Genomic DNA, 13,766 nt, shown 5'->3' with positions numbered 1-13,766 from the left:
ACAAGTATAGGTATTCAGGGCAGAAATGCCCCCACCACCCACCCCTTACTTGTTACAATAGCAGAAATCTGCTTTCACAGGAAGGAAAGACCAAATTAGGTAAACAGGGCTATAGACTACAGCAGGACGAAGTTGCCCAAAGCAGAGCTAATTATCAAGAAAAAGGTGCCTTGTAGACCCTGAGGTAGCATGTTCTGTCTTTCTTGTCCCCTGGGCCAGTTTAGGTAAACAGAGGTGGCGCCTCAAGTCTGCTGTAAACAACCTTCTGCTCAGCACCAGAATTTTATTTTGTATTGATCCAAACCCCTAACACTGCGTATCTTCAAAACCCCTTTCCCCCATGCCCATGAGTTAATGTTCACGGTTTCATTGTCTCTTTGTGCACGGCCATCCTGTTTGTAAGCCTTCTGATCCTAATAAAAACGGAGCAAGGACCCTTACTTGGGGGCTCTTGTCTCCTCCCTGACATTAGTCTGTCTCACATTTTAATCCTGCATTCATTCTCTTGCTGGATAAGAGAGCACTTCAGACCCAGAGTCTACAGCAAAGGCCTTAGTAGTCATATCATCATTGTGTTTCCACCGTTTTCCACTGATAGTATTATCAGGCATGAGGAATACTAAGTGGCAATGAAGTCAATATTCTGATTCTAGACATTGTTCCTCCTGGCCCCCAATTTTGTATCATGACTGGTAGGATCATTCACTAACTTCTCTTTGGTTTAGTGCTATGAAGATCTGAAAAATTGCAAAGTGGCTCTCTCAATTTTTAACTCATTAGAATCAACTCTTTGCTTTGGTAGAAGCATTTATCTCTTAGGCATCCCAGAATTATGAGGAAAAAAACTTTATATTTATTATTATTATTATTATTATTATTTATAATTATGAAGAGGGTCACTTTTACTTCTGTCTTTTGGTTCCTGGATCTGGGCAATCTGCGTATGTGGGAAATGCCATCACATACTGACCAGTGGTTTAAGGCATAAAATGTATCCTATAGCACAGTGCTTCAGCCTTGTAAGATGTTTTTTCCTAGCACATTCTGCAGTTGAGCCTTCACCATTCTGCCTTATCTTTCTGTCAAGCTGCATGCATTAAAGAGCACATGGTAAGATGACTGAATACCTTGAGTATGAGCCTATAGATGTACTTTTTTTCATATAAAATACAGTAAAACCTTGGATTGCAAGTAACTTTTCTGCTTGTGCAGATGAGCAAACATTTCTAATAAATGTTAACTTGATGAATGAGAAATGTCTTGCAATCCAAGTAGTACGTGACTCTGAATGTCACATGATCACAACTGAGCTAATGGTTCCTCTCTCTCTCTCTGTCTTTCTCACTGTGGGATTGTGGGTGATTGTCTCCCATGCTCGGATGCTCAGTGTCAGGCTGCAGTGTTTGGCAGAAATCAGTGATTTTTCATAATGTTAGAAGGTGCTCACAACTGGCACTAGTGTATTTTTTGTGACTTCAAAGCACCTAAGGCCACTCCTTTGCTTTTCCATACAAGAGTAAGCTTAGGAATGCTTTGCTTCATTCTGGGTTAGGCTGCCTGCAGATATAGACCCTTTCCTCTACTGCCTTATTGCCAGTTACATTAAATACAGTATAGGACAAGAGTTTATTAATACTACACTGTAGTCAATATCCATTAATGATAGTGAAAGTTGTCCTACACTTTTACCCTCTACTCTCTTGCCTCCCTCTCACCAGCCACGAAGGTTTTCAAAGGTAAATGCCAGGTTAATTTGTTTATTTTTCTTTGTATCTTGTATTTTCTTTATTATTTTGTATTATATTACAGTATTATAATCATTTTATATTAATATTTTGGGGTTGTGGAATGAATCATCTGGGTTTCCATTATTTCTTATGGGGATATTCGTTTTGATATACAAGTGCTTTGGATTACAAGCATGCTTCAGGAACGAATTATGCTTGCAAACCAAGGTTTTACTGTATGTACTCTAGTCAGCAGCAATATTGTGTGGTGAAGACTCAGACATTCTGTAGATCTGCAAATGGTGATGTCAGCATATGCAGTGAGGCAGGAAAAGCAAATTTATGTCCTGTTTATATATTACGTTGAGTGTAAACTCTGCCCCTTCCAAGATGGAAACCATTATGTAAAATAAGCCTGCCAACATCCTGTCACGAAGGGACATGTTGACCCTCCATCCCCCCGTGAAGAGTGTCATACAGACTCAGTGTTGGTGCCTTATACTTTGTGCCCACTCTGGATGTTCAGCCTCATATCTCTCTCCTAAGATACCTTGTCAGCAATCTTATTCTGTCTTATTTAACATCCTGATATTGTCTCAACTATTTCTCCTACTCAAAAGGCACAACCAGATATATGCACTTAAAGTCACAAGACAAGACAAAGCCCACTCTATTCTTTCTCCGTCCTTTTCCTCCATCCTTATGGCCTATAGATATCTCCTCTCAAGTTTCTAAGGCAACTCAACTTTGTGGAAATGACAAAATATCTCTTTATTACAGCTGAAACTGTTCTGATATGAAGATCAAAATTTCTTCTCACTCTGTTTTACACAGTGAATATATGATTGAATCATTGAAAGAGAATTTTAGTCACATTTTCAGAAGATATTTTATCCAGACTCTGCCTGACATTAATTGCAATGTTTCTTCGTCATGCAGCTACATCTGCTATATTCTGGTCTTTCATAGCAGTGGATGAAGTGTGGCAAAATGTGTATGTTTAGCTGATTAAAATTTGCTATAAAGATTCAGGCAATATGAGCTGTACACATTGATTTATGAATTTATCTGCACATGGAAAATGTGACATTTGCTGTGTAAACCCCTAAGGGATGGGAACCAGAATTTCTCTGGGATGAACATTAATGCATAACCACTGCCTGAGGAAAGTTGCTAAGAAAAAAGTTTACCAAATTACACTCACAGTGATGAACAAAGTTCTACTTTCTTTTTCAGCCAATTATCATCTTTCAGTAATGAAATTAGAAAATATTTAAAATGAACTTTACCTGTTACATAAAATAAATCAGTAATACTGGATGAAGATTAGGAATATAATATTAATATTCAGTTCTTTACATTTGCTCATCTTTAAAATACATTTATAAGCTATTTATAAAGTATAGTTTATAACAGTTTATACATTTATAATCTATAAGTTATAAAAATCAAAACTTTCATTAGACATTTGAAATCTGGCATTTAATTTTGTCAGCAGGAAAAGAAGAAGATGTGCTTACTCCTCTCATCTATAGGTATCGCTGAGCTATCTTGAAATTTAAGCAGCTTGGAATGTGAAATTTGGGCAAGATTTTCTAATTTTTTATGAGACATCACCTCTGGTTAACAGCAGTAAAATGTTAATTCAGTCTTTGCTAGGACATTAGCACTATAAATCAGAACAGTTTGGGTATGCTAATTCTTAAATTAAAATGGCTCTGATTAATGCATGAATCAATATAAAAACTATTAGTTGTGTGTAGTGACAAAGCTGATCAAAGCTGCCAAAGTGGTATGGCAATGTGCTCCCAGTGTTATGGTGCTAAGTGATTCAGGGAACTATTAATGAAACCTCTAATTGATAACATCTGAAAGCACACACATTACACCATTTTCCATGCTATCACCTGGCTATTACACATTTTTAAACTATGAAAATAAATATTTTAAAATTTTTTGTTCTACTCTGTTGACTTTAGTTTGCAAGTGATAAGAAACAAAACCTGATGAAAAACACAAAATGTTTTCTTCAGTGTTTGCTGGTTAAGATCATACAGTTTTTAAATAGATTGTTAATAAGAAAATATGAGGCTAACAATAAAATATTTTCTCCTGCTTCTGGTTAGTCGGTAGGTAAGAGAGACATATTCAATTGATTTTTTACTGATATCAAATTGTCTCATAATATAAGTGTAGGAAGAATCTAATAGCCATCATGTGTTTTTTCTTCTTTACTTTTTCTTACCTTACTCTTACATTTACTGTACTTTTCCTTATTCAATGTCATACTTTTAGAATTGTGCCATAAGTCATGTTCATGGTTATTTCTTTTTTTTTTTTAATGTTTATTTATTTTTGAGAGAGAGAGAGAGAGAGGCAGAACATGAGCGGGGGAGGGACAGCAAGAGAGGTTCCAGGCTCCCAGCTGTCAGCACAGAGCCTGATGAGGGCCTAGAACTCGTGAACCATGAGATCATGACCTGAGCCAAAGTCAGACACTCAACCAACTGAGCACCCAGGTGACCTTGGTTATTTCTTTCTCATTCAGAATATTCCTTAACCCTAGTGTATTTCCTGAAACATTACAATCATTGGTGGTTGCTAGCCTTATTTACTTTAAACTCTACTGCTATGTCTTAAGTCTGTATAAAAACTTTTCACTTTGGATACTTTGTATGAGGCAAATGTTTGTATGAAATTTAAAATTTAGTATTTCTAGTAATTCTTTATCACAGCTTTGCATTGGATTTATAGGTTTATGTTAAAGAGTTATTTCCACCTCAGCAGAGTCCATTCAATTCTACAATATTATAGTTAATCTTCACAGTACTCTTGGTGAGGGTATTCTAGTCACTTCAATCTTAAAAGTCACACAAAATAGTCACGTAATTCAATGTGTTTGTCACTTGAATTCTCTGTCAGCGACAGTTAGGATCTTATTTCTCCTGTTAATAACATTCTTACTAAGAGAAAATTATCTGAAGACTACATGTGCTTAGATGATCAGGGGGCATGAAAAATGAATGGCCTATCTAAAATGTGGAAGTTAAACAAATTACTGTATTACAAATGAGACTTAAAGGTCTGTACTTGCAGTCTTCTTTTATGGGGTTGGGGCTTATAATATTAATAAAATGATCCTTTTCTTTACTCTGGATGTTTTTCGGAATAGCTCAAGAAATTTTAAATTTACACTCAAGTATCTGACCTTTTGATTAGTTTCCACTCTCTCAGAACACAACATAAATTCCACCCTCCTCATAACACCTAATAGAATCACATATTCTATGTACTATTTTTATATTATAAATGTATTTATTTTCTATGTGACTTGTTTGATACATGATTATCTGGGTTCAATCTTAAATATCATGGCTGAAGACTAGAAGAGTAAAAGATTATGACCATACATTTTTTCGCATTATTATTTTTAATTTTTCTATGAGTGTTCACCTCTCTAGAAAAGATTATCTTCTTCCCCCTTGCATAAATAGCTGTGATTTCCCAATCCTCCTGAAAATATTATATCTAAAACATTAATTTTTGTAGCTATACCATAATGTCGCATTTGTCACAGTCTTATGTCTTAGTTTTTATTAAGTAGTAACTGTATGTAGCAACTGGAAGGACAAGTGAAAGGGGCATACAGAAGAGCCACAATCTTTGATAGGGAAGCTGAAAGTAAAAAAAGATGGGAGTGTCTCACACAGCAACACGTCTGCATCAAAAATGGTCACGACAATTTCTGATATTGCAGAAGATGCACAGAGGAATTCTCTCTGAATACGGACTGCTCTCTAAATTTCGATCAGACTTTTAATTTTATTCAGCCATTAAAAACATCTTCCATATAGTGTAGAAACACCCTTGTTAAATTCTTTGATAAATATATCTGGGACAGGAAATACATTGAAAACGAGGTAGTATTTCTCACATCATTGCATAGGTTAATGCTACCCTGGAAATGCCTAACAGATCTTTCTCGCCAATTTAAGATCAGCTAGTTCTCTATATTGGTTGAAGTATACCACATACAGTTGCCTGTGGTTATGGAAAGTTATGTAGCAGCATGGTGGTTAGTCCTGGATGCCAGTCTCATGAGCATATTTAACGTATATAATAATCTTGAGTTAAATAGCTGTACATTTATGTACCACTTCATTTGGTTCCATATTGGCAGGAAACACATGTACTGAGAAGCCACCAAGGAGTTGCATCATATTTAGTGTACATACTGTTCAAAACCCTGTATGAAGCAATTTCAAACTAGGTCTCAGTATCATGCCCTTCAAGGATATGAAAATATCAAAGACCATCTGAATGTATGTGGACATTCTATGTTATATTCTGATCAGTTTAAAGCTCAAGACTCAAGAATTTGATACACTCTACATATGTCTATGAAAATTTAAAAACTATAGTGGAATAAGAATTTTAAAATAGACAAAAATTTCAATTTAAATGACAATCCAGAAATTACAAACTCATTTTCTTGTCTCTCTGAAGTGATATTATTTGTTTTAAGGGAGAAGTGAAAATCACAGAGTCATCTATGATTTCCATTGTTATTCATTTGAAGTTATTATAGTGTGGTAAAATGTATTCTGGATTCTATCTATCTATCTATCTATCTATCATCTATTATTTTAATAATGTATAATTGATATATAAAGAACTTGTATGTATGTAATATATACAATTTGATGAGTTTGAACATATAAAACACCCATGATACCATCACCAAAATCAAGGTAATAGGCATACTCAACACCACCCAGTTATATATATGAAATCACATCTTCCTTACTTTCTCATGTGTAGATGACAGTTGGGTTGTTTCCATATTTTGGCTATTGTGAAAAATGCTGTAGTGAATATTAGAGTATAGATATCTCTTTGAGATAATGATCTTATTTCCTTTTGATAAACACTTAGAAGTCAGATTGCTGGGTCATATGAAAGCTCTATTTTTAAATTTTCAAAGAATCTTCATGCTGCTTTCTATACCTGCTGTGCCACTTTGCATTCCCACCAAGAGTGTATAAGGGACAAGGATTTGAATTTCTTCACGTCTTTGCCAACACTTGTCATTTTTTTGAATAGCCATCCTAACAAATGTGTTGATATTTCACTGAAGTTTTAATTTGCATTTTTCTGATAATTAATGATGTGCGTATCTTTTCATATACTTGTTGCTCATTGGTATGTCGTAAGAAAAATGTCTGTTCAAGTCCTTTGCCCAGTTTCAAGTGGCTTTTTCCCCCCACATTGTTGTATAAGTTTCTTACATATATTGGCTATTAACCTCTTATCAGAGATCTGATTTGCAAATATTTTCTCCCATTCTGTAGTTGCCTTTTCATTCTGTTGACTATTTCCTTTGATGTACAGAAGCTTTTTACTTTGATAATAGTCCTACATCTCTATTTTTGTTTTTGTTGCCTGTACTCTTAGTATCATATCCAAGAAATCATTGGCATGACCAATGTCAAGAAGCATTTCACTTAAGCTTTCTTCTAGGACTTTTACAATTTCAGATCTTATGTTTATGTCTTTAATCCATTTTGAGTTGATTTTTGTATATGGTGTAAAGTAGAGGTTAAATTCCTTCCTTCTTTCCTTCCTTCTTTCCTTCTTTCCCTTCCTTTCTTCCTTCCTTTCTCTCTTTCTTTCTTTCTTTCTTTCTTTCTTTCTTTCTTTCTTTCTTTCTTTCTTTCTTCTTTCTTTTTTATCTCTTGACATGTGGATACCTAGTTTTCCCAGCACATTTGTAAAGACTATCTTTTCTCCTTGTGTGTTCTTGGCACACTTGTCAAGGATCAATTGATCTTATGTGCATGGGTGTTCTGGATTTAAATTAGACTGTTGATGTGTGTGGGTAAATTAAATTTCTGCCCTATCTTTTGACACGGTTAATATTTAAGTACCAAAGGAAGCCAGATAAAAGAACATGGCTCGGGGACCTAGAAATAGATTCATGACCTAAGGTAGTGAAATCAGTGAGAAGGTAGACCCAGCCATAGTGTTGGAAGAAAGTCAGGTGCCAACAGAATTCAGTGTCTGAATTTTGTCAGGGTGGGAGTTGGCAGCTGGTGTTGATAAATCTGTCAATAGTTGAGTGTGGCATATTGATAAGTAACAAGCTGACAGATTCCTGAAATGTAAAATTATGGGGGATGAAATACTAGACTATCAAAGCAGACAAACAGGCTTTTTAAAGGTAATCTTAGTAGATAGCAAGGTTTTATTCTGGGTTGGAATTCAAGAGAAAGTATTTCATATATTTTTGGGAGGCTGGAAAAACAGGCCAGGTTCTAAGAATTTGTGCCTTTTGTCCAAGACAGGCTGTAGAGGCAGAACTTCATAAACAGGGAAATACAGCAAAATAGGAATGCAAAGCCATACTTGGATTAATTACCTGACAAAATTACTTTATGCTAATGACAGTGATATGTTTCTTATGTTGATCAGGTCTAATTTCCTCTAGAAATTGAGATAATGTTTTGTGACAAGAAGGTGAAAAATGGGAAAATTCTATAAAGGCCTCAAAATTTCCTCAGCTGCAAAATATATATGATAATACTTCCCCAAATTACCTTACAGAGTTGTGATAATTTTTAATTTTTAAGATGATCCACACATGTGGTTCACACTGGCTTATGATGAAGACTGCTAGATGTTCATTGAAGTCTATTTTCCCCTTCTTTCTGAGATTATAAGCACACTGAGTTTCCCATCCACTCTGCAATTATTTTTATGACAATGGCTCTAGTGGAGAAGTAATATGTGCCATTTGTGGACTACACATTTAATAAACAGGTCTTCTTTCTCCAAAATCTCTTCCCTTTCTATTAGGTGCATGTGGATGTAACCAGACTCCAAAGGATTGTATAACAACATAGCCTACCTCATTGACTCAGTACCTGCAAGGAAGCTACCCACCAACCTTCATATCCACACCATACTGTGAGTATGTGAGCAAGAAATAAACATCTCCATTGCTTGATGCAATCCACATTTGGATTTGCTTGTTAAGTGGTTTCAGTGCAACTACTTAAATTGGGCCCTGGATTTTTCATACTCAACCTTTAATTAAATTTTCTATAATTGTGTTCCTGTTTTATTTTTCTTAAATATTATATCTTCTATCATCACTAGGCCAGCTTTCTTCTCACTAAATTATAGCCCTTTCTTACTCAATTTCACAATAAGTAGCTCAACCATATGCCATTGATCATTGTCATATTTTATGTGATTTTATTTTATGTTATTTTATTTTTGTTGTCATAATTATTTATATAAATTTAAAAATAAAAATTTTAAATTTCTCAAGTCATATATTCATTGATTATAAATTTTTGATTCATGAGAGATATAGATGAAAAAATATCTATCAGTCCATATAAAAATACCTCAAGGAAGATAGATGTTAACATTAATAAAGGTATTGGTGATGTATTTCCAACTATAACTGTAATTTATTGTGTGTGGCTGGGACTTCCTTCTCCTAATGATAATTTAATATACTTTTACATAGTATGCCTCCTCTTACCCTTAAAACAGATACACAAATAAAAATAGGTATTTTTAATCAATTATTATGTGGGATTCTGACTGATAATATTAATGGCATCTATTCAAAATATTGATTTATTTAGTTGTTTGTAGTGTCATTTAAAATTCCCCTTTGCCAAGTCTCAATTTAAAAAACTCTTGCGGTTCCTTGGTGGCTCAGTCAGTTAAGCTTCCAACTTCAGGTCAGGTCATGATCTCACAGTTCATGTGTTTGAGCCCTGCATCAGGCTCTGTGCTGACAGCTCAGAGCCTGGAGTCTGCTTCAGATTCTATGTCTCCTTCTCTCTCTGCCCTTCCCCCACTCATGCTCTGTGTCTCTTTCAAAAATAAATAAACATTAATAATTTTTTTAAAAAATAAAAAAAAACTCTTAAAATCAGTATTCCACATGAAACATTAAGGTTCAATGATTCAACATGCAGAATGCTAATTCGCACCTACAAGTATTTTATGTCATAGACATCTTTTTCAGCTTCTCTCTATGAGGTTGGGAAAGCCTCCATTTAGAAAACGGTTCAATTTGGACACTACATGTCATAACCTGAGGATATGTTATAAAGAGCATATCTCTTCAGGACTCAAAACAATAAATATTTTATAGTATTGGGTAAAGACATGAGTTGTTAAATTCCTGCTCCATCTGTAATTAAATATCCATTTAAACATTGATATTTGAGACAGTTGTCCAATAGCCACTGTGATGATCAGTCTTTTAAGATCTCTATAATCACTCTGTCTTCAATATATATCATGAAACCTGTGTAATGTGACTATATCCTTTTAACTCCAAGGAAATATGCTTTCACAGAAATATGGTTTAATTGTATACCCACGAATGTTCATGACAAGTGATTCAATAAATGACCACATAAACCCAATTTTTATTTTTTGTACTTGCTCCTGAGGATATTGCAAAACATCCTTTACAGAGAAATCAACGCCATAGATTCTCTTAACATTTGGGGGAAAAATATTTCCCCCTTAAAAATAATATACCTGGAAAATTCATATTTCTAGTTTTCCTTGGTTGCCAGTATCTTCAGGATATATTATTTTAAGATTACAAAAACATGACATATATTTAGAACTTTGATTCATTATTTTTCTTTGTATTGCCATTATTGTTTCAATTATCTTAATGGGATCTTGTCACTTCATATTATTTTGTTTCTATTTATTTTACATAGATTCAATTTTTACATATATTCAATTCAAATGAAAAATGTGATATTATTTATTAATTTGTTAATATTTTAGAAAATATTAACTAAAGGATTGTAATGCATATAAATATATTGATATATAATATATATTTATCTATTTCTATATATAAAATTGAAAACAATTATACATAATTGTTTTTAGCAAAGTAAGATTATAGTAGTTTTATTTTATTAAGTATTCATATAACATTACAACAAAATATTGTTAATATTTTTAATTCATTTCTACTGATCTAGTTACATTGCCTCATGTGAATGAAATAATTTTTATTTTAACAATATCCAGACCATTGAATATTTAGCCTTTTTTTCAATTTTGTGTTAGATGAAATATAGCAATGGGTTCCTCATCCATCATTTTTTGTGCTAGATTTTGTTCTTTGGATATATTACTATAGGTGAAACTATTGCACTAAAAGCTTTCCACCCTTTTGAAGTTCTTAAAACATAATGGCAAATTATTTATATTAAAAAATCAATTCATAATCCAAAGATTAATGTTTTAGAATTAATACCTCACCACATTTTCAACAACTTTATTATTATAACTTAAAAATATATCTACTTTGAGAGTTTATAAGTATTTTACTGATATTTTCAACAAATATTTTGTCAGTTACTAGTAACATTGTGCATGCTTTCAACTGTTGTTAGAAATCTTACACCTGTGTCTGTGAATCCTTAATGCATCCTTTTGTCATTTTCATTTGACTCATATTTTACTTACAAATATATTTATATATTAGGGAAATTGATATTTATATTCATTATTAATATTTCCAAGCCTTTGGTTTGTATATAAATGTTTATAGTATTTCCAGTGCAACTATGTTTGCATATTTAAATATATTAATTTCATTTACATTATTGTCTGTTCAAAAGTTTCCTCTGCCTTCAAGCCCTTATTGGATACCCCAGTTTACAATTACTTCTCAATATTTGATTGAACTCATAATGAACATTATACTTCATTTCTATCAGCTTTTTAAATTTTTGTATTTTATACATGTTATTTACATATTTTATTTAATATATTTATACCTTGATTTTATAACTAAAGTTCTAATTTTCTTCAGAATATAGATTCTTCATCACTATTCTTTTTTATTATATTTTAGCCCTCTCACAGTGACTAATGCATGACTTTGCACATGAAGTTACTTGGTAAGAGCATCTTTTTCATTATTTCATATATAGTAGGTAAAAATAGACATTTTATACACAAACTTTCTTTTAAAAATGCTCATTCATTTTAATGCAATTCTATATGACATATCTAATTCATATTTTTCTGAATTCATATCTAATTCATGTCTTTTTTGTATGAATATATATATAATTTTATTTTTAATCAATTAGAAATTATATGCTTTAAGAATTCTTTAGTATTGGGGCACCTGGGTGGCTCAGTCAGTTAAGCGTCTGACTTTGGCTCAGGTCATGATATCCCGGTTTATGGGTTTGAGCCCCTTGTCGGGCTCTGTGCTGACAGCTCAGAGCCTGGAGCCTGCTTTGGATTCCGTGTCTCCCTCTCTCTCTGTTCCTCCCCCACTCATGCTCTGTCTCTCTCTCTCTCAAAAATAAATAAACATTAAAAAAAAAGAGTTCTTTAGTATTATATTTAAACTTGTGTTACAATTACCTAGACAGTTATTGGAGCACTAAAGAAGAGTGATCTTTGCAAAAATAGGTAAAATCTTAAACTTTATCCCAAATAAGATGAAATAAGTATTAATAATAAAATTGGAGCTTAAAATTTAAATCTTTTAGGGCATTTTATGAATCTGTGCAGTTTAGAAAACTATGTTGCTTTATACTGAATAAAAATTTGAAACTTTCAAGGTTCAGTAGCTAAACCTTGAGGGTAGCAACATATGCGGTCTATGCTTACTGTGCAATAGTATTACTTTTTTTTTTCTTTGTAAGATCTCTCTCTCTCCCTGCAGCATATTTTTTGATTGAGATATCTCTTTCCTTGAAAGGAAATATACTTCACTGCTAAAGAAAATGTAGCTCTTCCCAACTAGCTTCCCTGATACCAAGTGAAGAAATTAGCTATTAAAATTAAATAACATATTTGAAAGAAAAATTAAGACTGTCAACAGAAGTAGATTGCTTTTACAAAGCTGCTTCAGTCCTGAAAAATATTATTAGATAAGACCCTAATGACTTTGACTGGTGTTCTTCTTGATTAAGTTTGAAGTGAACCCACTTAATCTTAATGTTTAATGATCTTTTACTTGTTCCTTTCATTCTTGTAAAAAGTAGTAGTTATAGGAGTAGACATTTACAATTACCCAAAAGAAAAAAAAAGACATTAACTGATAAAGTTATTTGTAGAAATGGAACTCCTATCCTTAATATTTGAGGTTTATTCTAGGATATAAATCATGTTTTCAGTTACCAAAAAGAAACCATTCTACTACTATGAGATTGAGAAGAGTCTCCCAAAGCTGTATATTTTTTTTCCTCTAGCACTTAGGTGCGAATTATTTTAAGGATTGGCTCATGCCGTTATGGTGGCTGGGAAGTTCTAAATCTGCTATACAGATCAGCTAGGTAAGTTGATGCTCTGGTCTTGAAGCCAAAGGCAGTGTGGAAGCAGAATTCCTTACTCTCCTGGAGACTCCACTCTTTTCTTTTAAAGCCTTCAACTGAAGGGGCCTGCCTGGGTGGCTCAGTTGGTTAATTGTCTGACTTCAGTTCAGGTCATGATCTCACAGCTTGTGAGTTCAAGCTATGTGTCAGGCTGTGTGCTTGACAGCTCAGAGACTTGGAGCCTGCTTAAGATTCTGTGTCTCCCTCTCTCTCTGCCCCAACCCTTCCAAATAAATATTAAAAAAAAATAATAATAAAGCCTTCAACTGATTGGATGAGGCACACCCACATTATTGAAGGTAAGAAGTCTACTTATTTGAATGTTAACCACATTTTAAAAAACACTTTTGCCATAACATCTACACTGGTGTTTGATTAAAGAATTGGGAACTGTAGCCCAGCCAAGTTGAGACATAAAATTAACCATTACAATGACTTATTTTAAGCCAATTTAGTTAGGAGTTCTAATACTGTCAAAAGCGTGTTAACAGAGAGAAATTGAAGAAAAAAGCAAAAGTAAAAATGGATGAACAAATACGAGACAAAAAAAAAAGGAGTTGACTAGTGATTTGCACACTGTCACAATATTCCCTGTATTATATTTCAGTGAATTTCATAACACTGTAGATTTCTTCTTCAAGTT

The 13,766-nt window shown here is 33.4% G+C and overlaps 1 long non-coding RNA gene across 1 annotated transcript in view; it reads left to right on the top strand.

Moving 5' to 3' along the window:
• The window catches only part of LOC113598702 (uncharacterized), a 39,760-nt gene extending 26,269 nt beyond the window's left edge, over window positions 1-13,491 (top strand). The window contains exons 2-4 of the long non-coding RNA XR_008298369.1: window positions 8,583-8,693; window positions 11,644-11,689; window positions 13,001-13,491. This is a non-coding gene — a long non-coding RNA (uncharacterized LOC113598702). The remainder of the gene's footprint in view (window positions 1-8,582; window positions 8,694-11,643; window positions 11,690-13,000) is intronic.
• The last annotated feature ends 275 nt before the right edge of the window (window positions 13,492-13,766 follow it).

This window comes from Acinonyx jubatus, chromosome B2, assembly GCF_027475565.1.
Source record: "Acinonyx jubatus isolate Ajub_Pintada_27869175 chromosome B2, VMU_Ajub_asm_v1.0, whole genome shotgun sequence".
Taxonomy (NCBI): domain Eukaryota; kingdom Metazoa; phylum Chordata; class Mammalia; order Carnivora; family Felidae; genus Acinonyx; species Acinonyx jubatus.
The sequence above is the reverse complement of the archived record's forward strand: the minus strand, read 5'-3'. Positions and strand labels throughout refer to the sequence as shown.